General features: G+C 37.9%; 1 protein-coding gene across 5 annotated transcripts in view; it reads left to right on the top strand.

The window, feature by feature from the left end:
* The window catches only part of UIMC1 (ubiquitin interaction motif containing 1), a 158,770-nt gene that overhangs the window by 13,497 nt on the left and 118,701 nt on the right, over window positions 1–26,572 (top strand). The window contains exon 2 of one of the 5 annotated variants that reach the window (XM_064279181.1): window positions 25,882–25,969. The exons of the other annotated variants lie outside the window; for them this stretch is intronic. The gene's annotated coding sequence lies outside the window, so the exon portion shown is untranslated. The remainder of the gene's footprint in view (window positions 1–25,881; window positions 25,970–26,572) is intronic. 5 annotated transcript variants of the gene reach the window in all.

Here is a 26,572-nt window from a genome sequence, read left to right as displayed (position 1 = left end):
TATTAACTTTTAAGAATTTTTGCAGAGTTGGAATTGATTCCATGGCAGTGAGTTTGGTTTTATGTATAGGAATAACAAAGTACCTCATTAGCATCCTCATTTTTTTACATTATGAGTCAAGATAAATATTTTTTTGTGCTTAATAGCAATTTAGATTTTTCTTTTTGTCCACTGCATGTCCCCATCTTTTGCATGTTGGATTTCTTGGCCTTTTAAATTTTTCATGGTAGAAATATCTTTAACAAAACACACCATCTCAACAATTTCTACATGTATGATTCAGTAATGTTGCTAACATTCTCCAAGTCATGCAACCATTCTCACTATCTTTTTCCAAATTATTCTACCACCGTTAACATAAACTCAATACCTCCTAAGCAAAAGTCCTTCCTTTCTCCCTGCCTATCACACCTGGTAAGCACTGATAATCTTTGGTTTCTACATATTTGCTTATTTCATATAAATGAGATCATATAATATTTGTCCTTTTGTGACTGACTTTTTCGCTCAGCATGGTGTTTTCAAGGTTCATTCATGTTGTGGCGTGCATTAGGAGTTCGTTTCTCTTTATGGCTGAGTAGTATTCTGTTGTGTGTATATCACATTTTGTGTATCTGTTTATCTGTTGATGGGCGTTTTGGTTGTTTCCACCTTTTGGCTATTGAAAATAGTGCTGCAGTGAACATTGGTGTAAAGGTTTCTGTTTGCATTCTTGCCTATGCTTCTGGGTATATACCCATCTTTTTCTTCTTGATTAGTACACGTTCTTTTTTTTTTTAGTTTTAATTTTATTATAAAATATATGTAACAAAAGTTTGCCATTTTAATTACTTTTAAGTGTATTATTCAGTGACATTAATTACTTTCACCAGGTTATGCAACCATCACCACTATTCATTTCCAAAAATTTAACACCACCCCAAACTCAGTATTCTTTCAGCAATAACTCTTATTGCCTTCTTTCCCAACTAATAAACTTTTTTCTTTGTATTTGCCTATTCTAGATATTTCGTATAAGTGGGATTATGCAATATTTGACCTTTTGTGACTGACTTCTTGCACTCAGCATGTTTTCAAGGTTTATCCATGTGGTAGCATGTACCAGAACTTCATTTCTCTTTATGGTTGAATAATATTCCACTGTGTCATACTTCATTTATCCTTTCATCCATTGATGGACATGTGTCATCTTTTAAGATATTTTCTTACTTGCTCTTCTGATCCCATCCAGTAAATTACCTTACAGATTCTGAATCTGTTTTCACCATAGCCAAAGGCTAGAAGTATCAGCCCGATCAAAAAAATCGGAAAAACAACAGTAGAGGAAAATTTAAGGTCCAGTCTTAGAGTGCGTGTTTGCATATCTCCTCACCTATAAAAAAAAAATTTTCCCCACTGCCGTCGAGTTGATTCCAACTCATGGCGACTCCATGTGCTACAAAGCAGAACTGCTCCGTAGTGTTTTCTTGACTGTAATCCTGGCTGCACATTGCCTGGCCTGTCTTCTGCAGGACCACTGGGTGGGTTCAAGCCACCAACCTTTAGGTGAGTAGTTAAACACAAACTGTTTGCGTCATGTGGGTGCCTTCTTCTATAAAATGAGGTGATGGATTGTGTGGTTTCTTAGAGCCTTTTGGGCTCCAACATTCTTTGTTTATGGTCCACATTCCACCAAATTAGGTTGTATGAATTCTTTAGATTAAGAAATTATCTTTGTATTTATGCCATGTATGTTGATAGTATATATGCCCGGTTGGCCGTTTGCCTTTTAATTTTATTTATTTACGATAGTTTTTGATTTACTGTAAAGGAAATTTCGTTTTCATACAGTCACATCTATCAGGCTTTTCCTTTATGGTTTCTGCCTTTAGCGGAAGGCTTAGAAAATCATTATACATCGCAGTTATATTAAAAAAAACCCAATTACTATTTATTTATTTATCCTGTAGTGCTGGTGTGCCTTCCATTTTTTACATTTAAATCTTTAACCCTCTAAGAATTTATTTTGTCATAAAGGATGGGGGTTGGAATTTATATTAGTCAGGCCTCTTTCATTTGCAGGTGATAGAAGCTCAATTGAAATTGGCTAAGCAACAGGAATTGGTTGGCTTACCTTACTGAGAAATGTAGGAGTGGGTGTGGCTTTAAGTATTACTGGATCTGTCTGATGATAGGATTCACCTTCCTCTTTCTCAGGATTTTATATTCCCCTGTTTGTCTTCATTCTTAGGCAGAATCTCTTCATGTGGAAGGAAAGATAGTTTAAGGCTTAAATGGCCTTTATAACTCAAGACTACAAAGGAAGAAATAATGACTTTTTTTCTGTCACTTCAGCAAGATTCCCAGGGAGAACTCTGATTGGTCTGGCTTGCACTGTGTGCAAATATTGCATATGGGGGCAGGGTCATCCTCACCATAACTGTTTGAACTGAGAAGTAATTCTATGGAGTAGGGGTAGATTGGTTTCCTAAAAAAGGGGTGCTGGACTGCCAAACAAGTCTATTACAAGTTCTATCTTCTACCTTTTTTTAAAAAATGCTTAGCCACTCTTACAAACCTTTTCCAATAATGTATTATTTCTCCAGAGATTTGAAATTATACCTTTATCATAAACTAAAATCCTGTCTGTAAATGATTCTGTTTGGATTTTCCCTTTCATTCCATTGAGCTAGCATAAATTTTTGTAATAATTGTTCAGTTGATTATCTTGTTTATTTATTTATTTTTTACATAGGTACTTATACTGGCTGATAATGGTCATTTTTCCTCTTCTTTACTAGTCCCAGAAAAGTGCCTGTATGTGTACCTATTTTTTTGTTTGTTTCATTGTATTGATGGTAGCTTCCAAAATAATAATTATTGGTTATTATCGGTAGTAAAGGACATCTTTATCTTGCTATTAAATTTAACTGGAATTCTCCCCTTGCTATTTGTTTTATACATCTTATTTTACGTGTATTTGTTAATATGTCTTGCTGTTTGTTTCATCTTTTTATTTTTTATTACGTTAAGGAAATATACTTTAATTGCTACTTTACTAAGAGTGTTTTGAGGAATGAATGTTTAATCAAATACCTTTTCATTATATAGCAAGACAATAGTGTAGTATTCTTTAATCAATTAATGTTATACATTATATTAATATATTTTCTAATGTTGAAACATCTTTGACATACCTGGTCATGATGTATAACATAAACATAATATAGAATTTGACTTCTCGATATATCATTTAGGAATTTTGCATTCCTATTCCAAGTGACATTGGTTTTTTTCATGTTTCTTTTTTCTGCCCTGCCTTCATTAGATTTCAGTATCAGGGTTACGCTGTGCAATAAAAGGGAAGGGCTTCATCTTTTTCTGTGTCTTAAGTAATTAAATGAATAATTTCTTTTATAAGGATAGTTATAAAGCTGGTTCCTATGATGCAGAGGTTAAAGATGTCCCAAATGTCCAACTTCTCCAAGCTGCTGTACCACTCCGTAATCTGCAATATCAACTACTCCCTCTCCCCTCAGCAATTCCCCTCCTGTCTTTGGATTCCCTAATTCTGCAACGTCTCAGAACTCACGAACTAAAGAAAATGGCTCATGTGGTTGTGGAGGCTGGCAAGCCCCTAATTCGTGGGTCACACTTAGGCTTCTCCCTGGCCCTCAATGTCTGCCCAAAGGCACTCAGCTTTCTCACTCTGTGGGCCAGAAGCCTACTGCTGCCTCCTGCTGGTTTCTCTTGCCAGTCTGTCTTTCCTTGGTGGTGGTGGGTAGTTCTTGTCTCCGTCTCCTGCTTCCAGGAGCTTCTTGACACAAGAATCCCGGCTCCAAAGGATGTGCTCTCTGCTCCTGGCTGTTCTTCCTTGGTGCTGAAATTCTCCTTTCTGCTCTGGAATTGGCTCTCTCTCAAGGCAAAACTGACCAGTCCCCTTGGTGGGCCACAGTTATCCTACCTGCACAGTGCCACCCAGTCACCTAGGTGGGAGTTACAAGACCGTGGCTAGAAAGCCCACACAAAACCGAACCACCACACCACAGTAATTTAAATAATATAAGAATGATCTATTCTTTAAGGTTTACTGGAACTTACCCATAAAGCTGTCTGAGCTAGCAACTCATTTTTTTTTATAATTAAAGTGAATTCACATTCCATAAAATATACCATTTTAAAGTGAACAATTCAGTGGCATATAGTACATTTGCAATGTTATGCAACCACCACCTCTATCTAGTTCCAAAATGTTGTTGTCGTTAGGTGCCATCAAGTTGGTTCCGGCTCATAGGTACCCTATGTATAACAGAAGGAAACTCTGCCTAGTCCTACACCCATCCTCACAATCGTTGCCATGGCTCCAAAACAGCATATTTTTAATCAAAGCAATAATCTCTTTTTGTCCACCAGATATCCTATACTGTTTCAAAGTAACACCCTGAGTGGGTTCAGGCACTTCTAATGGTTCCCATTTAGCATGTCCAATCAGTACTGGCCTAAGGGCAGACTTACATGCTTTCAGTTTTACAATATCAGGTAGAGGAGTGTTCCCCAGTTAGACATAATATCCATATCAATAATACTTTCAGATAAGAGAGATGCAACTGCTTCCTATAGTTCCAAAATAGCAACTAATTTTTAGCATGTATTTTATGTTCTATTAACGTCTTGGTATTTTTGTGCATTTTTAAGAAAGATTTTTTCCTGTTTTAGAATGTAAAGAAGCAGTTGGTAGAATCATTTTAGGAACCACGTTTCCAGGCCTTCTGAGTTGAAAAGCAAATGAATTATTATGGTGTTCCTTCTGTTCTTTGCGCTGCCTACAATGCCAGTTCCAGTTTGTTCTTCAGCTTAGATTTCAACTCTGCTGAGGATCCTTTGCAGATCTTTCTAGACTGGGTTGGTTGGCCATCTTTTGTACTTCCGTAGAACCTATGCTTGTCTCTGTCTCTGTGGTAGTGGTTGTCATACTGTTTTAAAATTGCCTCTTTATTTTACTGTCTTCATCACTGGACCTTGATCTCCCGGAGGGCAGGAATTCTGTATCTTGAACATCTAACAATAGTGCTTGGCCTGTACTAATAGGCACTCTCAATAATTTACGTAAGAGTCTACAAAAAGTGTATCTCAAAAATATATGTATTTGAATATTTTTTTAAGGAAATTCTATTTCCCTGGTGTAAAAGAAGCTAGAAATGTCTTTAAAAAAAAAAAACATAATGGTACAAACCTGACGTCATTAGGGCTTCAGTCGTCATAGCTTGTTTCTGCTGAGTGGTATTATTTGAGCTGATCAATTCTCCCGTTCTCTCGCTTTTACCTTAGAGATCAGATAATATGCTTTGCCAACTAGTAATACTTGTATTGTTTGGAGAATTAGAAATAATGTAAGTAAAATTTCCTAGAGTGGTCCTTCAATTAATGATAGCTGTTTTATTGTAAATGTTCAGGGTGTAGTCTGAGCCTGAAAGGGAGTAAATCTAACTGACCTCTATCGATAAGAACTTTATTTGTTGTTTTCTCCTTACACTCTCCCCTGTTAAAACAAACAAAACAAAATAAAACCAAACAACAACAAATCCAAAGAAAAATAAAAGGATACCTGGAGTTTTATAGTTGGACAGAGCTAGTTTGATTCCTGACCTTTCACCTCTCTGGGCCTCACTTTTCTCATCTATGCTGAGGGTCAGTGGTAATCTCACAGGGTTTTTTTTTTTTTAAATAATTTTTATTGTGCTTAAAGTGAAAGTTTACAAATCAAGTCAGTCTCTCACACAAAAACCCATATATACCTTGCTACACACTCCCAATTACTTTCCTCCGAATGAGACAGCCCGCTTTCTCCCTCCACTCTCTCTTTTCGTGTCCATTTCGCGAGCCTCTAACCCCCTCCACCCTCTCTTCTCCCCTCCAGGCAGGAGATGCCAGCATAGTCTCAAGTGTCCACCTGATCCAAGAAGCTCACTCCTCACCAGCATCCCTCTCCAACCCATTGTCCAGTCCAATCCATGTCTGAAGAGTTGGCTTCGGGAATGGTATCTGTCCTGGGCCAACAGGTCTGGGGGCCATGACCACCAGGGTCCTTCTAGTTTCAGTCAGACCATTAAGTCTGGTCTTATGAGAATTTGGGGTCTGCATCCGCCTGCTCTCCTGCTCCCTCAGGGGTTCTCTGTTGTGTTCCCTGTCAGGGCAGTCATCGGTTGTAGCTGGGCACCATCTAGTTCTTCTGGTCTCAGGATGATGTAGTCTCTGGTTCCTGTGGCCCTTTCTGTGTCTTAGGCTCGTAATCGCCTTGTGTCCTATGGTATTCTTCATTCTCCTTTGATCCAGGTGGTTTGAGACCAGTTGATGCATCTTAGATGGCTGCTGGCTAGTGTTTAAGACCTCACAGGGTTTTTGAGAGGGATTAAATGAAGTAATGTATATAAAGTGCCTTGCACATAGTAAGTGTGCAATTTAGGGTAGCTTTTATTATTACTTTTATTTTAATAAACTTCTTTAGGTTAGAAATGTAGTAGTTTGAGTATAAATTACCAGCTGACCTCTTAAAAATTATACAGTGTTTCTAGTTACACAAGTACTTCTTCATACAGTATATTTTATCTTTGTGAAAAACAGAAATTTACTCTTATCTCAAACCGTCTCTGAAGCTGATAGACATCTTGTAAGAAACGCATTTATATAAGAGCCTACAGAAAGTGTGCGATATCACAAAATCACTTCTTCATACTAGTTGCAACATGTGCTTCACTGCCTAAAAGAAAATGCCCACAAGGGTAACTAGTTGGATTCTGTCAGTGCCAAAACAGTCCATGGGACCAGTTGATGAATTGGATTTGTTTATTCCTCTTTTTCAATCTTCAATTTCCCTTTTCAAGATTCTAAGTTGTCACTTTGAAGTATCTCAGTTGGGTAAAAGTCTTTGCTTTCCTGGAAATAGAAAGATATATTCCTGGTTGTCATCTTGCCTCCATCTTTTAGAGAATTGTTTATTGAATCTCGAAGCTTTTGTTTTGCCTACAGCAACTGCTTGCCTGTATAAAAGATAGCTTAGGTATCACTCTGTGCTCTTAAAATTAAAATCAGCTGTATACCCAGAAGCATTTTTTTCCTCAACTTTTTACTTAGTCACAGTTCCAGTGTTTCTTATATAAAAATAGTGTATTGATTCAGTGAATTCATTCTCGTAGCAGATTCTTTTGCAGGTACTAACTAAAAATCTTAAAGTTAATGTGTTCGTTAGTCTTCAAACTAGTAATACTTAAAATTTATCGTTTATTTTATAGGTTTATTCATTCAGTATTTATTCAACATTTAATATACTTGAATGCCTACGTATGCCAGATATTATTATTCTAAGAGTTGAAGATGCAGTGATGAGCAAAACAAACTTGATGTTCTTTTGGAGCATATATTCTAGTGGACCTTTTTCCTGGCTAAGGGCCTTAAACGTATTTTCCTTTGATACTGTGAACCTTGAGACTTGATCAGCTTTTAAAAAAATTGACCATTTAATAATTGTCTTTTAAGTTGTTCTATTGACATGATTGAAATGTTAACAAACTGTTCTGAAATTTTATGGACAGCCCAAACTTCAATTCTTTATCTCTCAGTCTCCCCAACCACAGAAATAATTCAGAAATTTTACTATTCCGTCATCGAAACTATTCCGGGACTTTCTTGTACCCTAAAGAACACAAATTTTTTTTTGTCTTAGACCATGCCTTGACTTTGTTTCAGAAAGTATTGTCATCAAATATGTTGAACAGCAGAATGTTTTTGAATTTGGTATCCACTGAGAATAGAAACAATACAGATGTGTTTATTTATGATGCTCTTTTCCTATGTAATATCTAAATTTCTTAGAGATAGCATTATAATTAAATTAATTAAATATACCTAAATAATACTATTGGAGGTTTTTAAGTGCTAGTTTAGTTTCTTTAATATATACACGGGCTATTCTGGCTATTTTTTCTCCTTGAGTGAGCCTTTGTAGTTTGCGTCTTTCAGGGAATTTGTCCATTTCTGTTGTGGAATTACGTGCATAGAGTTTTTGTATTTTTTTCCACAAGGTTCTATTTTATGGCTTCTATTTAAAAAAAAAAAAAAATTTTTTTTTAATTTATATGTTTCCATTTGTTTCAGGAGTGTTTGCTCTAATGATTAATAATGTTGAACATCTTTTCGTGTGCGTATTTGCCGCCCATTTATCTTCTTTGGTAAAGTGTACATTCAGATCTTTTGCACATTTTGTATAGGCAAAAGATGACCCGCTTTTTCCTTTGCATTTCCATATGAATTTTAGAATCAGTCTGCCAGGTCCTGCAAAAACTCTTGTTGGGAGTTTGGGTTTATAGAATTTATAGGTCAGTTTAAGGAGATATGATATCTTGAGTCTTCCAACCCATGAATAAGGTTTATTGCTCCATTTATTTAAATCTTTAATTTCTTTCAGCAATATTTTATAGTTTTAATATACAGGTCTTTCACAAGATCTTTTGTCAGATTTACCCTTAAATATTTCATATTTTTTCATGCTAACTGTAAATGGTATTAAAAAAAATTCAGATTCTGTTTGTTGCTAGTAATATAAATATGTTTTATTTTTATGTTTTTCTTGTCTCTTGCAAGGTTCTAGTAGCTTTTTTTGTAGATTCTCTCAAATTTTATGCATAGATCTTCGTATCACCTAGTTTAACTACTTTTTTTCCTATATGGATGACTTTTTCTTTATTTTTTAATTGTACTTTAGATGAAGATTTACAGAACGAACTAGTTTCTCATTAAACAGTTAGTACACATATTGTTTTATGACATTGGTTACAACCCCATGACATGTCAACACTCCCTTCTCAACCTTCAGTTCCCTATTACTAGCTTTCTGGTTCCCTCCTGCCTTCTAGTCCTTGCCCCAGGGCTGGTGTGCCCCTTTAGTCTTCTTTTGTTTTATGGGCCTGGCCAGTCTTTGGCTGAAGGGTGAACCTCAGGAGTGACTGCATTACTGAGCTGAAAGGGTAGCTGGGGCCATACTCTCTCAGGGTTTCTCCAGTCTCTGTCAGGCCAGCAACTCTGGTCTTTCTTTTTGAATTAGAATTTTGCTCTGTGTTTTTCTCCAGCTGTGTCTGGAACTCTCTACTGTGATCCCTGTTGGAGAAGTCCGTGGTGGTAGTTGGGCACCATCTAGTTGTACTGGACACAGTCTGGTGGAGGCTGTGGTAAATGTGGTCCTTTAGTCCTTCGGACTAGTCTTTCTCTTGTATCTTTAGTTTTCTTTATTCTTCTTTGCTCCCGAAGCGGTGAGACCAGTAGAGTACCTATATGGATGACTTTTAATTTCTTGTCCTGTTTCTGATCTTGGAGGGAAAACATATTCAGTCTTTCACCATTAAAGGTGATGTTAGCTGTAGGTTTTCCATATATGACCTTTATCAAGTTAAAGAAGTTCTCTTCTATTCCTAGTTGGCTGAGAGTTTATATGGATAAATTCAGTATAGGAATGGATATTGGATTTTGTTGAACGGTTTTCCACCATGCACTGAGATGAACTTATCTTTCTTTTTTACTTTGTTAGTATGATCAATTACTTGAATCTTTGAATGTTAAAATAACCCGGCATTCCTGGAATAAACTCTACTTGATCATGATGTATTATCCTTTTATGATATTGTTGGATTTGATTTGTTAAAATTTTGTTTAAAATTTTTGCATCTATGTTTATGAGGGATGTTTGTAGTTTTCTTATAATGTAAACTTAGTCTGGTTTTGGTATCAGGGTAATTCTGGCCTCGAGTGAATTGTCCTCATCTTCAGGGTTTTTGAAGAGTTTGAGTAAAATTGGTGTTTTTTTCTTCCTTAAGTGTTTGATAGAATTTATCAATGAAGCCATCTGAGCTTGGAGTTTTGTTTGTGGGAAGGATTTTCACTATAATTTTAATTTCATTAATACATCTATACTTCTAGTAGAGTGAGCTTTGATAGTTTGTGTCTTTCAAGGAGACTATTTCAGCAACATTCCGCAATGTAGTTATTGGCATGAAGTTGTTTATGATATTCCTTTGTTATTCTTTTTGATATTTGTAGATTCTAGTGATATCGCTTATCTCATTTCTGGTACAAGTAATATATTTCTTCTCTCTTTATCCTGATTAGTCTGCTTTGAGATTTTGAGAAAATTAACAAAACACTTTCACTTTCAATGATTTTCTGCATTGTTTTTCTATTTTATTGATTTTTGCTTTGATCTGTATTATTTCTTTCTGCTTACTTTGGGTGTAATGTATTCTTATTCTAGTTTCTTAAAGTGGAAGCTGAGGTCATTGATTGGAAGCCTTTCCTCTTTCCCAATATAGGTGTTTAATGTTGTAATTTCCTGTTAAAACTGCTTTAGTGGCATCCTACAAATTATTTTTAATTTTTTTTATTGTGGCAAATATACTTAACATAAATTTATCATTTTAGCCATTTTAAAGTATACAGTTCAATGGTATATATAGTTCCAGAACTTTTTCATCACGCACATGGAAACGTTTTATAGGTAGCCCCCGACTTACGACAGGGTTCCATTCCATTGATTCTGTTGTAAGTTGGTTCTGATGTAAGTTGGATACCTCTTTTTTTTTAGTTTTCATTATTGTTGCCTTTTATTACCAGCATCTTTATAAATCTGACCTTTGAACATCTGTAAGTGAACATTTGAAAATGATAACATTAGCAAATTATGCACTGCCACACTAATATATAGTACATATTACTTAACAATAAGATAAAGAAAAAAAAAACACCGAAACTGATGGTTGTAAGTGCAGTTCATTGTAACTCAAATATGTCATAAGTCTAGGACTACCTGTACTCATTAAGCTGTCCTTCCTCGTTCTTCCCTCCCTTTAGCCTTGGCAACCACCAGTCCTTCTGTCTATGGCTTTGCCTATTCTGAACATATCATGTAAATGGAATCATACAGTATGTGGCTTTTTGTGTATAGTTTCCTTCACTTAACACGTTTTCAAGGTTCATCCGTGCTGTAGTATTTATCAATACTTCCTTCTTTTTTTATAACTGAATGATATTCCATTGTATGTATATACCATATTTTGTTTATCCGTTCATCTGTTGATGGACATGGGGGCTGTCTCTATGTTTTGGCTGTTGTTTAATAGAGCAGCTATGCAGATGGATGTACAAGTTTTTGTTTGAACCCTTGTTTTCTTTTTTTACATTTTAAAAAATAATTTATTTTTGTTATTAAGAAGAACATACACCAATTCAACAGTTTCTACGTGTACAATTCGGTGACATCTTTCCAGGCTTTTTAAAGTCTACATATTTACCTGAGTAGTTTGAGGTAACTGAATCATCTTTCACGTATTGTTTTATATCAGCTATGTCCATTAGCAGAGCCCTGGTGGCCAGTGGTTAAGAGCTCAGCTGCTAACCAAAAGGTCAGCTGCTCCTTGGAAGCCCTATGGGGTGGTTTTATTCTGTCCTATAGGGTCATTGTGAGTTGGAATCAATTCGACAGTAATGGGTTTGGTTGGATTTTTGGTGTGTCCATTAGCAACGGATCCTGGTCATCTTGCCTTGTCAGGATACAAGTATATACCTTTTTTCTCTTTTTTTAAATTACTGTATGACATATTGCAGTATTCATTCTTTTTTTTTTTTTTAATTTCTATTGTGCTTTAAGTGAAAGTTTACAGATCAAGTCAGTCTCACATACAAAAGTTTATGTACACCTTGCTATATGCTCCTAGCTATTATCCCCCTAATGAGACAGCAGACTCCTTCTATCCACCCTCTATTTTTGTGTCCATTCAGTCATCTTCTGACCCCCTCTGCCTTCTCGTCTCCCCTCCAGACAGGAGATGCCCACATAGTCTCCTGTGTCTACTTGATCCAAGAAGCTCACTCCTCACCAGTATCATTTTCTATCCCATAATCCAGTCCAATCCCTGCTGAAGAGTTGGCTTTGGGAATGGTTCCTGTCCTGGGCTAACAGATGGTTGGGGGACCATAATCTCTGGGATCCTTCTAGTCTCAGTCAGACCGTTAAGCCTGGTCTTTTTATGAGAATTTGAGGTCTGCATCCCACTGCTCTGCTGCTCCCTCAGGGGTTCTCTGTTGTGTTCCGTATCAGGGCAGTCATCGGTTGTAGCCGGGCACCATCTAGTTTTTTTCGTCTCAGGCTGATGGCGTCTCTGGTTTATGTGGCCCTTTCTGTCTCTTGGGCTCATAATTACCTTGTGTCTTTGGTGTTCTTCATTATTCTTTGCTCCAGGTGGGTTGAGACCCATTGATACATCCTAGATGGCCGCTTGCTAGCGTTTAAGACCTCAGACTCCACTCTCCAAAGTGGGATGCAGAATGTTTTCTTAGTCGATTTTATTATGCCAGTGGACCTAGATGTCCCCTGAAGCCATGGTCCCCAAACCCTGCCCCTGCTACTCTGGCCGTTGAAGTGTTAGGTTTATTCAGGAAATTTCTTTGCTTTTAGTTTAGTCCAGTTGTGCTGACCTCTCCTGTATTGTGTGTTGTCTTTCCCTTCACCTAAAACAGTTCTTGTCTACTGTTTAATTAGCGAATACCCCTCTCCCTCTTTCCCTCCCCACTCTCGTCATCATCAAAGAATATTTTCTTCTCTATTGTTTGAGTTCTTATAATAGTGGTCTCATATAATATTTATCCTTTTGCAACGGACTAATTTCACTCAGCATGATGCCTTCCAGATCCCTCCATGTTATGAAGTGTTTCACGGATTCGTCATTGTTCTTTATCATGCATGCTATTCCATTGTGTGAATATACCATCATTTATCCATTCATCCATTGATGGGCACCTTGGTTGCTTCCATCTTTTTACCATTGTAAACTGCTGCAGTGAACATGGGTGTGCATATATCTGTTTGTGTAAAGGCTCTTAATTCTCTAGGATATATTCCAAGGAGTAGGATTGCTGGATTGTGTGGTAGTTCTATTTCTAGCTTTTTAAGGAATCGTAAAATCGATTTCCAAAGTGGTTGTACCATTTTACATTCCCACCAGCAGTGTATAAGTGTTCTAGCCTTTCCATACCCTCTCCAACATTTATTATTCTGTGTTTTTTTTAATTAATGCCAGCCTTGTTGGAGTGAGATGGAATCTCATTGTAGTTTTGATTTGCATTTCTCTAATGGCCAATAGGAAACCCTGGTGGTGTAGTGGTTAAGTGCTACGACTGCTAACCAAAGGGTTGACAGTTCAAATCCACCAGGTGCTCCTTGAAAACTCTATGGGGCAGTTCTACTCTGTCCTATAGGGTTGCTATGAGTCGGCATCGACCGGATGGCACTGGTTTGGTTTTTGTTGGTTTAATGGCCAATAATCATGAGCATTTCCTCACATATCTGTTAGGAACCTGAATATCTTCTTTAGTGAAGTTCATATCCTTTGCCCCTTTTTAAATTGGGTTATTGCTCTTTTTGTTGTTGAGTTTTTTCAGTATCATGTAGATTTTAGAGATCAGACACTGATCAGAAATGTCATAGCTAAAAACTTTTTAATGTTTTGTATACTGTTTAAGCCATGTATTAGGGCTCCTAGCGTTGTCTCTATTTTTTCTTCCATGATCTTTATTGTTTTAGATTTTATGTTTAGGTCTTTGATCCATTTTTTGTTAGTTTTTGTGCATGGTGTGAGGTATGGGTATTGTTTCATTTTTTTGCAGTTATGCCAGCACCATTTATTAAAGTGACTGTTCTTTCCCCATTTAACAGACTTTGGGCCTTTGTCAAATATCAGCTGCTTATATGTGAATGGATTTATGTCTGGATTCTCAATTCTGTTCCATTTGTCTATGTATCTGTTGTTGTATCAGTACCAGGCTGTTTTGCCTACTGTGGTGGTGTAATAGATTCTAATACGAGGTAGTGTGAGGCCTCCCACTGTGTTCTTCTTTTTTCAGTATTGCTTTACTTATCCAGGGCCTCTTTCCCTTCCATGTGAAGTTGGTGATTTGTTTCTCCATCTCATTAAAAAATGTCGTTGGAATTTGGAGCAGAATTGCAGTATATCTATCTATAGATCGCTTTTGGTAGAATTGACATTTTTACAATGTTAAGCCTTCCTATCCATGAGCAAGGTATGTATTGCCACTTATGTAGGTCTGTTTTGGTTTCTTGCACTAGTGTCTTGTAGATTGCCTTGTGTAGGTCTTTTATGTCTCTGGTTAGATTTATTCCTAAGTATTTTATCTTCTTAGAGGCTAGTGTAAATGTAATTGATTTGGTGATTTCCTCTTTGATGTTCTTTTTGTTGGTGTAGAGGAATCCAACTGATTTTTGTAAGTTTATCTTGTATCCTGATGCTCTGCTGAACTCTTCTATTAGTTTCAGTAGTTTTCTTGAGGATTCTTTAGGGTTTTCTGTGTATAAGATCATGTCAACTGCAAATAGAGATACTTTTACTTCTTCTTTGCCAATCTGGATGCCCTTTATTTCTTTATCTAGCCTAATTGCTCTGGCTAGGACCTCCAGCACAATGTCGAATAAGAGTGGTGATAAAGGGCATCTTCATCTGTTCCTGATCTCAAGGGGAGTGCTTTCAGACTCTCCCCATTTAGGATGATGTTGGCTGTTGGCTTTGTATAACTGTCCTTTATTATGTTGAGGAATTTTCCTTCAATTCCTATTTTGCTGAGAGTTTTTATCATGAATGGGTGTTGAACTTTGTCAAATGTCTTTTCTGCATCTATTGATAAGATCATGTGGTTCTTCTCTTTTGTTTTATTTATATGATGGATTACATTAATTGTTTTCTAATGTTGAACCATCCCTACATTCCTGGTATGAATCCCACTTGGTGGTCATGGTGAATTATTTTTTTGATATGTTGTTGAATTCTATTGGCTAGAATTTCGTTGAGGATTTTTGCATCTCAGTTCATGAGGGATATAGGTCTATAATTTTCTTTTTTTGTGGTGTCTTTACCTGGTTTTGGTATCAGAGATATGCTGGCTTCATAGAATGAGTTTGGGGGTATTCCATCCTTTTTCTATGCTCTGAAATACCTTTAGTAGTAGTGGTTTTAACTCTTCTCTGAAAGTTCTGTAGAACTCTCCAGTGAAGCCGTCTGGGCCAGGGCTTTTTCTGGGAGGGGGGTAGTTTTTTAATTACATTTTGACTCTCTTACTTTGTTATAGGTTTATTTAGTTGTTCTACCTCTGTTTGTGTTTAGGTAGGTAGAATGTTTCTAGAATCTCATCCATTTATTCTAGGTTTTCAAATTTGTTAGAGTACAGTTTTTCGTCATAATTTGATATGATTCTTTTAATGTCAGTTAGGTGTGTTGTGATATTGCCCGTCTCATTTCTTATTTGGGTTATTTGCTTCCTCTCCTATTCTTCTTTTGTCATTTTGGCCAATGGTTTATCAATTTTGTTAATTTTTTCAAAGAACCAGCTTTTGGTCTTGTTAACTCTTTGAATTGTTTTTCTGTTGTGTATTTCATTTAATTCTGGTCTGATTTTTATTATTCGCTTTGTTCTAGTGCTTGAGGGTTTCTTTTGTTGCTGTTTCTATTTGTTCAAGTTGTAGGGATAATTCCTTGATTTTGGCCCTTTCTTGTGTGAGTAGTTTATATATTCTTTTCCTCTTATTTGTTGTTAGTGATTTTGTTTCTGCTGAGTCTTTATTTTTTCTTGTTTTTTATTTTGATGAGTAGGGTTGTTAGTCTCCTTTGTGGTTACCTTAATATTTACCCCTGTTTTTCTACGTTTAAACCTAACTTTTATTTTCTTTATATTTCCTCGTCTTTCTCTCCGTATGAAAGATCTGTGACTACATTTCTTAGTCCCTCTTTATTGCATTAATATTGTCTTTTACATAATGATATCACTGTTTCCCTCTTTTGAGCGTTTTTTTATCTTGATTTATTTTTGTGATTTCCCTGTCTGGGTTGACATATGGTTGCTCTGTCCTGTGTTCCGGTCTTGGGTTGGGTTGATAGCTGATATCATTGATTTTCTAACCAGAGGACTCCCTTTAGTATTTCTTGCAGTTTTGGTTTGGTTTTTACGAATTCCCTAAACTTCTGTTTATTTGGAAATGTCCTGATTTTGCCTTCATATTTGAGAGACAGTTTTGATGGATATTTGATTATTGGCTGGCAGTTTTTTTCCTTCAATGCTTTACATAAGTCATCCCAATGCCTTCTTGCCCACATGGTGTCTGCTGAGTAGTCCGAGCTTATTCTTATTGACTCTCCTTTGTAGGTGACTTTTTGTTTATCCCTAGCTGCTCTTAAAATTATCTTTTTATCTTTGATTTTGCAAGTTTGATTATAACATGCTTTGGTGACTTTCTTTTGAGATCTACCATATCTGGAGTTCGATGAGTATCTTGAATAGACATCTTCTCATCTTTCACGATATCAGGGAAGTGTTCTGCAAGCAAATCTTCAAGAATTCTCTCTGTATTTTCTGTTATCACTCCTTGTTTTGGTACTCCAATCGCTCATACGTCATTTCTCTTGATAGAGTCCCACATGATCCTTAGAGTTTCTTCATTTTTTAAAATTCTTTTATCTAATTTTTCTTTGAATACATTGGTGCCAAGTGTTTTATCTTTGATCTCACTAATTCTGCTTTCCGCTTGCTGAATTCTGCTCCTCTGACGTTCTAGTGAGTTGTCTAATTCTGTAATTTTATTGTTAATCTTCTGGATTTCTGATTGCTGTGTCTTTATGGATTCCTGCAGCTTATTAAATTTTTCATTATGTTCTTGAATAACCTTTTTAATTTCTTCAAGTGCTTTATATGTCTGTTCCTTGGCTTGTTCTGCTATTTGACTGATCTCCTTCATGATTTCGTTCCTGATGTCTTTAAGAGTTCTGTATATTAATCTTTTGTCTTCTGCATTTGGTAATTCCAAGAAGGCTCCTTCATCCAGAAAATCCCTTGATTCTTTGTTCTCAGAGCTTGTTGATGCAATCATTGTCTGTTTCTGTATGTGATTTGATATTGATGGTTGTCTCCAAGCCATCTATAAGTTTTTGTTTTAGTTTATTTTATGTTTGCTTACTGTCTCCTAGCTTCTTGCTTTGTTTTCTTTTGATACACCCTATTAGGCTGCTTGAGCAAGCTGGCTTGATTATTTTCACCTTTGAAGCCATAATGTCCTGTCATCAGATGGCTAGGGGAGGTATATGAGCCTAGGAGTCCATTCACTTTTCTTGTATTGATTCAGCTCAGGTGTCCAGGTAGTCGGTCATAAGTGTGTGGTACAGGCCCTGGCCTACAGTCTTAGAGGGGGAGGGGTGATAGGTGTAGGTACTGGTATCTGGTTGCAGCAGGGGGTCATGCTGTGAATAAGGCAGGGGGCTGACAACTGTCCCCAGAGTGTCTGTGAGGAAAGCATGTTCCTGTTCCCTAGAGTGCCCAGGTGGGTGGGTTCCGTAGACGGACCATGGGCACCCAGTGCTTTTGGTTGTAAGGACTGGGAGGTACGTTATCCTTGGATGCTTGTTACGGGTGGGTAGGTGACGTGAGTGGAGCCACCAGTCCTTAGGCCCCTGATGTGGATAGGTGAGGACCCTGTTTAATAGGCAAAGCGGTGTCAAACTTCAAACACCCACCTCTCCACCACACAGCTGAAACAGTTGTGGTCTGCCAGGAAGGGCCTATTCTCCTGAAATAGGCCAACACAGGTCGATGCAGGGAAAGGTATTCAATGTCCACGAACCGTTTTTGCCTGGACAGGAGCCTTTTCCATCCTCAGCTTCCCAGCTTAGTGGAGCTGGGAGATTATCTTTTCTCCCAGTTGTCAATTTATTCCTTCTTCATGGGCAGGAGAATGGCTCAGGACACTCAGCAGAGCCTACCTATCTCAGGCCCAGGGAAATCGACAACCACCGAAGCTAGCTTGGAGGCCGGGAGCATGATATAATATATGGAAGAACTTAGCTTTTGCTGAGAATGCCGTTCTTCTCTGGTTCTGGAGATGTGAGTAGGCTGTGTGGCTGGCTGCCTCTCCCTGAGGAAACGGCGTCCGGAGCCCCACCGCAGTCACTCCAGGGAATGGTGTCTGAGGGTTCCCAGCGATTCAGGTCTGGCAGCTGCTCTCTGCTTCTGAAATGTCTCTCCATCCCCCGACACTCAGTCCATTTTCTAACTTTGCCTTTGATGTTCAGGGCTCTTAGCTTGTCATAAATATAATCATTTCACTTGTTTTTCGGGTCTTTTTTGTAAGAGGGATCACCGGAAGCATCTGACTACTCTGCCATCTTGGCCCTTCTCCTGCACACCTGTTTTTTTGTTGTTTTGTTTTTATTGTGCTTTAAGTGAAAGTTTACAGTTCAAGTTAGTTTCTCATACAAAAATTTATACACACATCGTTATGCAACCCTAGTTGCTCTCCCCATAATGTAACAGCACACTCTTCCTTTCCACTCCGGACTTCCTGTGTCCATTCACCCAGCTTCTGTCCCCCTCTTCCTTCTCATCTTGCCTCCAGACAGGAGTCATCCACATAGTCTCATGAATCTACTTGAGCCAAGAAGTTCAGTCCTCACAAGGATTATTATTTATCTTACAGTCCAGCTCAGTCCCTGTCTGCAGAGTTGGATTTGGGAATGGTTCCAATCTTGAGCTAATAAAGGTTCCAGGGACCATGACCTCCAGGGTCCCTCCAGTCTCAGTCAGACCAGTAAGCCTGGTCTTTTTACGAGAATTTAAGATCTGTATCCCACTGTTCTCCTGCTCCATCAGGGATTCTCTTTTGCGGTTCCTGTCAGGGCAGTTGATTGGTGGTAGCAGGGTACCATCTAGTTCTTCTGGTCTCTGGTTTATATGGCCCTTTCTGTCTCTTGGGCTCATCTTTACCATATGTCTTTGGTGTTCTTCATTCTCCATTGCCCCAGGTGGGTTGAGACCAGTTGATGCATCTTAGATGGCCACTTGCTAGCATTTAAGATCTCAGATGCCTCTCACCAAAGTGGGACGCAGAACATTTTCTTAATATATTTTGTTATGACAGTTGACCTAGATGTCCCCTGAAACCATGGTCCCCGGACCCCTTTCCCTGCTATTCTGGCCTTCAAAACATTTGGTTGTATTCAGGAAACTGCTTTTGGTTTAGTCCAGTCGTGCTGACTTCCCCCGTATTGTGTGTTGTCCTTCCCTTCACCTAAGTTAATTCTTGTCCACTATCTAGTTAGTGAATACCCCTCTCCATCCCTTGTAACCATCAAAGAATATTTTCTTCTGTGTTTAAACTTTTTCTTGAGTCCTTATAATAGTGGTCTCATACAATGTTTGTCCTTTTGTAACTGACTAATTTCACTCTTCATAATGCCTTCCAGGTTCCTCCATGTTATGAGATGTTTCACAGATTCATCATTGATCTTTATTGTTGTGTAATATTCCATTGCGTGAATATACCGTAATTTATCCATTCATCTGTTGATGGGCACCTTGGTTGCTTCCCATCTTTTTGCTATTGTAAACAGTGCTGCAGTGAACATGGGTGTGCATATATTTGTTCGTGTGAAGGCTCTTATTTCTCTAGGATATATTCCAAGGAGTGGGATTGCTGGATCATGTGGTAGTTCTATTTCTAGCTTTTTAAGGAAGCACCAAATCGATTTCCAAAGTGGTTGTACCATTTTACATTCCACCAGCATTGTGTAAGTGTTTCAGTCTCTCCACGACCTTTCCAACATTTATTATTTTGAGTTGTTTGGATTAATGCCAGCCTTGTTGGGTGAGATGAAATCTCATTGTAGGCTTGATTTACATTTCCCTAATGGCTAATGATCTTGAGCATTTTCTTATGTATCCGTTAGCCACTTGAATGTCTTCTTTTGTGAAGTGTCTGTTCATATCCTTTGCCCATTTTTTAATCAGGTTTTTTGTCTTTTTGTATTTAAGTTTTTGCAGTATCATGTAGATTTCAGAGAACAGGCACTGGTCGGAAATGTCATAGTATTTCTAGCTTTCTAAGGAAGTGCCGTATCGTTTTCCAAAATGGTTGTACCATTTTGCATTCCCACCAGCAGCACATAAGCATTCCAGTCTCCCTGAAACCTCTCCAGCATTTGGTATTTTCTGTTTTTTTGATTTGTGCCAATAATGTGGGGATGAGATGGTATCTCGTTGTGGTTTTGATTTGCATTTCTCTAAAGGCTAGTGATCAGGAGCATTTCTTCATGTGTGTGTAAGCCACTCAGATGTCTTATTTGGTGAACTGTCTGTTCATTTACTTTACCCATGTTTTAATTGGATTATTTGTCTTTTTGTTGTAGAGGTGTCGGATTTTCCTATAGATTTTAGAGATTAGACCTTTGTCTGATTCGTAATAGCCAATTTTTCCCCCCAGTCTGTAGGTCCTCTTTTTACTCCTTTGGTGAAGTCTTTTGATGTGCATAAGTGTTTAATTTTTAGAAGATCCCAGTTATCAGCTTATCTTCTGGAGTTTGTGTGTTCTTAGTTACGGTTTGTATCTTGTTAATGTGTCTAGTATTGATCCTTTTTTTTCTTCTATGATCTTTATAGTTTTTTGTTTTATATTTAGGTCTTTTATCCATTTTGAATTAGTCTTTGTGTATGGTGTGACATATGGGTCCTGTTTCATTTTTTCTGCAGATGGATATCCAGTTTTGCTAGCACCATTTGTTAAAAAGACTGTCTTCTCCACATTTGACTGACTTTTGGGCCTGTGTTGAATATCAGGTGACCGTAGGTGGATGAATTTACGTCTGGGTTCTCAATTCTGTTCCAATGGTCAGTGTATCTGTTGTTGGATCAGCACCAGGCTGTTTTGACTACAGTAGCTATATAGTAGGTCTTAAGGTCAGGTAGTGTGAGTTGAGGGAATATTTTTGGTTTAAGGTTTACAGATTATCTGAGGGCAGTTGTTTCATGGGTTCTTCAAACTTCATGGCTTCAGGATGACTGGAGTCTTTGAGAATTTGAAATTCTGTTCTGTACCATCCCCCTTTTGATCAGGATTATTCTATGGAAACTTTGATCAAAGTGTTCAGTAATTATAACTGGGCACCATCCAGTTCTTGTGGTCTCATGGCAAAGGAAGCAGTTAGCCATACATTCCATATCCTTCTCCTATTCCTGAGTCTCCCCTCTTCCTCTCTTGTTCTAAGTGAATAGAGAACAATTGTTGTGCCTCAGATGGCTGCTTTCAAGAGTTTAAGGCCACAGGTACTGCGCACTCTGATGTACTTTTTATTTTGCTTAATGGCATTTTACAGTTCCATTAGGCTATGCTCAGCATTCTTAATCCTTTTTTATTGTTGCTCTTCAAGCTCAAAAATTTTGATTACTGTATTCTCTAGTTTGCTGAGTCTTTTTTCTGCTAGCTCAAATCTGCTGTTGAGTCCTTACAATGAGTTTTTCATTTCAGTTATTTTGTCTTTCAGCTTCAGTATTTCTGTTTGGTTTCTTTTTATAGTGTGTGTCTGTTTATATGTTCTGCTGCTGTTCATAAGGTTTTCACTGGCTAATCCTTTTCACAAATAGACTGCTGGGTCTTTCTTCCTAGTCTGTCTTAGTCTGGAAGCTCAGCTGAAACCTGTTTGCCATGGGTGACCCTGCTGGTATCTGAGTACCAGCAGTATAGGTTCCAGCATCACAGCAACACACAAGCCCCCACAGTATGACAAACTGACAGACAGTTTGGGTACCTTCTTTTGCTGATGTGGCATGACTCAAATAAGAAGAAACAGCTTCAAACATCCATTAGTAATTGGAGCCTCAAATGTGCGACGTGTAAATCCAGGAAAATTTGAAATCATCAAAAATGAAATGGAACACATAAACATCAATATCCTAGGCATTAGTGAGCTGACATGGACTGGTATTGGCCATTTTGAATCAGACAGTTATATGGTCTCCTATGCTGGGAGTGACAACTTGAAGAGGAATGGTGTTGGATTCATCCTCAAAAAGAATATTTCAAGATCTTTTCTGAAGTACAACACTGGCAGTGATAGGATCATATCCATACGCCTGCAAGGAGGACTGGTTAATAGGAGTATTATTCAAATTTACGTACCAACCACTAAGGCCAAAGATAACGAAATTGAAGATTTTTACCAGCTCCTGCGGTGTGAAATTGATCGAATGTGCAATCAGGGTGCATCGATAATTACTAGTGATTGGAACGCAAAAGTTGGAAACAGAGAAGGATCAGTAATTGGAAAATATTGCCTTTGTGATAGAAACGATGCCAGAGATTGCATGATAGAATTTTGCAAGACCAACAACTTCTTCGTTGCAAATACATTTTTCACCAACATAAACAGTGGCTATACACATGGACCTTGCCAGAATACAAATCGAGAGCATCTGTGGAAAGAGATGTTGGAAAAGCTCAATATCATCAGTCAGAACAAGGCCGGGGCCGACTGTGGAACAGACCATCAGTTGCTCATATGCAGGTTCAAGTTGAAACTGAAGAAAATTAGAACAAGTCCACAGTACCCAAAGTACGACTTGAGCATATACCACCTGAATTTTAGAGACCATCTCAACAACAGATTTGTCACGATGAACACTAATGACCAGACTAGACGAGTTGTGGAGTGACATCAAGAACATCATATGTGAAGAAAGCAAAAGGTCATTAAAAAGACAGGAAAGAAAGAAAAGAACAAGATGGATGTCAGAACAGACTCTGAAACTTGCTCTTGAACGTTGAGCAGTTAAAGCAAAAGGAAGAAGTATTGAAGTAAAAGAACTGAAGATTTCAAAGGGCAGCTTGAGAAGACAAAGTAAAGTATTGTAATGACATGTGCAAAGACCTGGAGATAGAAAACCAGAAGGAAAGTACATGCTTGCTATTTCTCAAGCTGAAAGAACTGGAGAAAAAATTCGAGATTGAAGTTGCAATAGTGAAAGATTCTATGGGGAAAATATTAAACAACACAGAAAGCATCAAAAGGAGATGGAAGGAGTACACAGAATCATTATACCAAAAAGAATTTGTCAATGTTCAACCATTTCAAGAGGTAGCATACAATCAGGGACGTATGGTACTGAAGGAAGAAGTCCAAGCTGCAGTGAAGGAATTGGTGAAAAACGAGGCTCCAGGAATAGACAGAATATCAATTGAGATGTTTCAACAAACAAATGCAGCACTGGAAGTGCTCACTCGTCTATGCCAAGAAATTTGGAAGACAACTACCTGGGATCCATATTTATGCCTATTCCCAAGAAAGGTGATCCAACCGAGTGCAAAAATTATCGAGCAATATCGTTAATATGACATGCAAGTAAAATTTTGCTGAAGATTATTCAAAAGTGGCTGCAGTAGTATATCGACAGGGAACTGCCAGAAATTCAGGCTGGGTTTTGAAGAGGATGTGGAACCAGGGATAGCATTGCTGATGTCAGATGGATCCTGGCTGAAAGCAGAGAATACCAGAAGGATGTTTACCTGTATTTTATTGACTATGCAAAGGTATTTGACTATGTGGATCATAAAAAATTATGGATAACATTTCGAAGAATGGGAATTCCAGAACACTTAATTGTGCTCATGAAGAGCCTGTACATAGATCAAGAGACAGTTGTTCGGACAGAACAAGGGGATACTGCATGATTTAAAGACAGGAAAGGTGTGCATCAGGGTTGTATCCTTTCACCATACTTATTCAGTCTGTATGCAGAGCAAATAATCGGAGAAGCTGGACTATATGAAGAAGAACAGGACATTAGGTTTGGAGGAAGAATCATTAACCTGCAATATGCAGATGACATGACTTTGCTTGCTGAAAGTGAATCATACTTGAAGCACTTACAGATGAAGATCAAAGACCGTAGCCTTCAGTGTAGATTACACCTCAACATAAAGAAAACAAAAACTCTCCCAACTGGACCAATATGGAATATCATGATAAATGGAGAAAAGGCTAAAGTTGTCAAGGATTTCATTTTATTTGGATCCACAATCAAAGCCCATGGAAACAACAGTCAAAAATTCACAAGGTGCATCGCATTGGGCAAATCTGCAAAAGACCTCTTTAAAGTGTTGAAAAGCAAAGAGATCACCTTGAAGACTAAGGTGCGCCTGGCCCAAGCCATGATGTTTTCCATCACCTTATATGCATTTGAAAGCTGGTCAGTGAATAAGGAAGACCAAAGAAGAATTGATGCCTTTGAATTGTTTTGGCAAAGAATATTGTCTATACCATGGACTGCCAAAAGAATGAAGAAATCTATCTCGAAAGAAGTACAGCCAGAATGCTCCTTAGAAGCAAGGATGGCAAGACTGCATCTTACGTACTTTGGACATGTTGTCAGGAGGGATCAGTCCTTGGAGAAGATATCATGCTTGGTAAAGTAGAGGGCCAGCAAAAGAGAGGAAGACCCTGAATGAGATGGATTGACACAGTGACTGCAAAAATGGGCTGAAGCATAACAAATGATTGTGAGCATGGCACAAGACTGGGCAGTGTTTAGTTTGGTGGTACATAGGGTCGTTAGGAGTCGGAACCAACTCGACAGCACCTAACAGCAACAACAATCTCTATTTATAGTGTTATTTTGTTCATGCATCATTTCCTTGATTTCCTTAAGTTCTTTGTCCATGATTTTCTTCAGTTCTTTCTGCATGTTTGGTATTGTTGTTTTAAATTCTTCTAATCTGTCCATTATCTGAGCTTCGGTAGAAATGATTTTTCTTCTTATCTTTTGAATGGGCTGTCATTCCAGTTTTTTGGTTGTGCCTTTTGAGTATTTTTTAAAACGGGACATTAGGCTGTTACGATGTGTTTATGTATTCCTCTGTATACACAGTGCTTTCAAAAGTACTAATTTCTGCAAGAAACTTAGTTTTAGTCTTCAGTCTTTGCTTGCTATCCCATCTTGTGAGACCTTTGATTCAGGCCAGACTGAGATTTCTGTCCTTCGGGCAGCTCCCAGACCAGTTAGAACAGAGACATTGGCAAGTTTACCAGCAAAATCTATCCCACTCATTTCAGAGCTAGAGATTCAGCCCCTTCTTTCTCAATATGAGAAACTTTTAGGCAGGCACAGCCTTCAGCCTTTTCTCACTGCTCCCTTCTCCGCTCAGTGTGTACTCTGATTCAAGCCAGACCAAGGTTTCACTTTTACGCTACTCCCAGACTGGTCAACAAATACACACTGAACAGTCTGCCAGCAAGGTCTGTCCTTTTACTCCAGAGCCAGAGATTGGTTGTTAATTAGTCTTCCTCCAATCCTGATGCTGTGTTCTTCATATAGTCTCCAGCTTCTCTGATTATTTGCACAGCATACAGGTAAGTATGGTGAAAGGATACAGCCTTGACAAACACCTTTTCTGATTTTAATCCCCTTGTTCTGTTTGAGGAAACCCTGGTGGCATAGTGGTTAAGTGCTACGGCTGCTAACCAAAAGGTCAGCAGTTTGAATCCTCCAGGCGCTCCTTGGAAACTCCATGGGGCAGTTCTACTCTGTCTTATAGGGTCGCTATGAGTTGGAATCGACTCGACGGCGCTGGGTTTGGTTTGGTGTTTCTGTTCGAACTACTGCCTCTTGGTCTATGTATAGGTTCCATGTGAGCACAATTAAGTGTTCTAGAATTCCCATTCTTTGCGATGTTATCCAAAATTTTTTATGATTCACTTAGTCAGATGCCTTTGCGTAGTCAATAAAACAGGTAAACATCTTTCTGGTATTCTGTGCTTTCAGCCAGAATTCATCTGACATCAACAATGATATCCCTCATTCCATGTCCTTTTCTGAATCTCTACGTACTCCTAATGAACACTGACTATATCAATATTTAAAGTTCTTGGTGTGATAAATGACCTTTCTTCTTGTTTGTTAACTTTTCTACTGTAGCTTGGATTGATGACACTGCTAATCACAGGGGTATTGTATATCTAAACTTTGTTTCTTTTGAAATAACAGGCAGTCGCTGGGTTATGAATGTCTGACTTACATACAACCCATTGTTGCCACCCAACCCCAGTGAAGCCTCTTATGTTCAGAATTTGAGGTACATATACTGGTTTGTAATAACAAATGGGTGCTATTTTGCAATGCGCATTGAAACATTGTTATTATTTGTTACTATGTTAAAGATGTTTTAGTGTATCTGAAGTGTTTCTTTAATGTTTTTTATGCATAGAAAGGTACACTATTTACCGTATACCAGGACAAACATTTGACTAACTGATATTAAATATCAACTGTACCTAACTGTCCTGACTTAATTTACAAATTCAACCTAAAGGCAGATTTAGGAATGGAAATCGTTTGTAATCTGGGAACTGCCTGTAACATTCTTAGTAGAGAAATCAATCTTACATTAAAGGGTATGGGAAAAAGCAATTTTAAAACAATTCCAGTGAAGTCATGGTATTCATTTTTAGTTTTTATCCAGAATGAGGTGGGAGATGCTGTGTTTTAAAATTCATCTTCCAGTCCTTTTTCAATAGCCAGTTTCAGCAATTTATCTTATAAAGTTATAATTGAATTTCAGTTATCTTTTGATGAAAGAAATGGATTTCAGATCCATGAATTTCCTATGTGTAAATCTTTTTTGATGGAAAATAAAATTCACAGGGTGCTATCAAATTTGTAAGGTGATACCTTTTTT

This window comes from Loxodonta africana, chromosome 2 (genome assembly GCF_030014295.1).
Source record: "Loxodonta africana isolate mLoxAfr1 chromosome 2, mLoxAfr1.hap2, whole genome shotgun sequence".
Lineage (NCBI taxonomy): Eukaryota > Metazoa > Chordata > Mammalia > Proboscidea > Elephantidae > Loxodonta > Loxodonta africana.
This window is presented reverse-complemented; position numbering and strand designations above follow the sequence as displayed.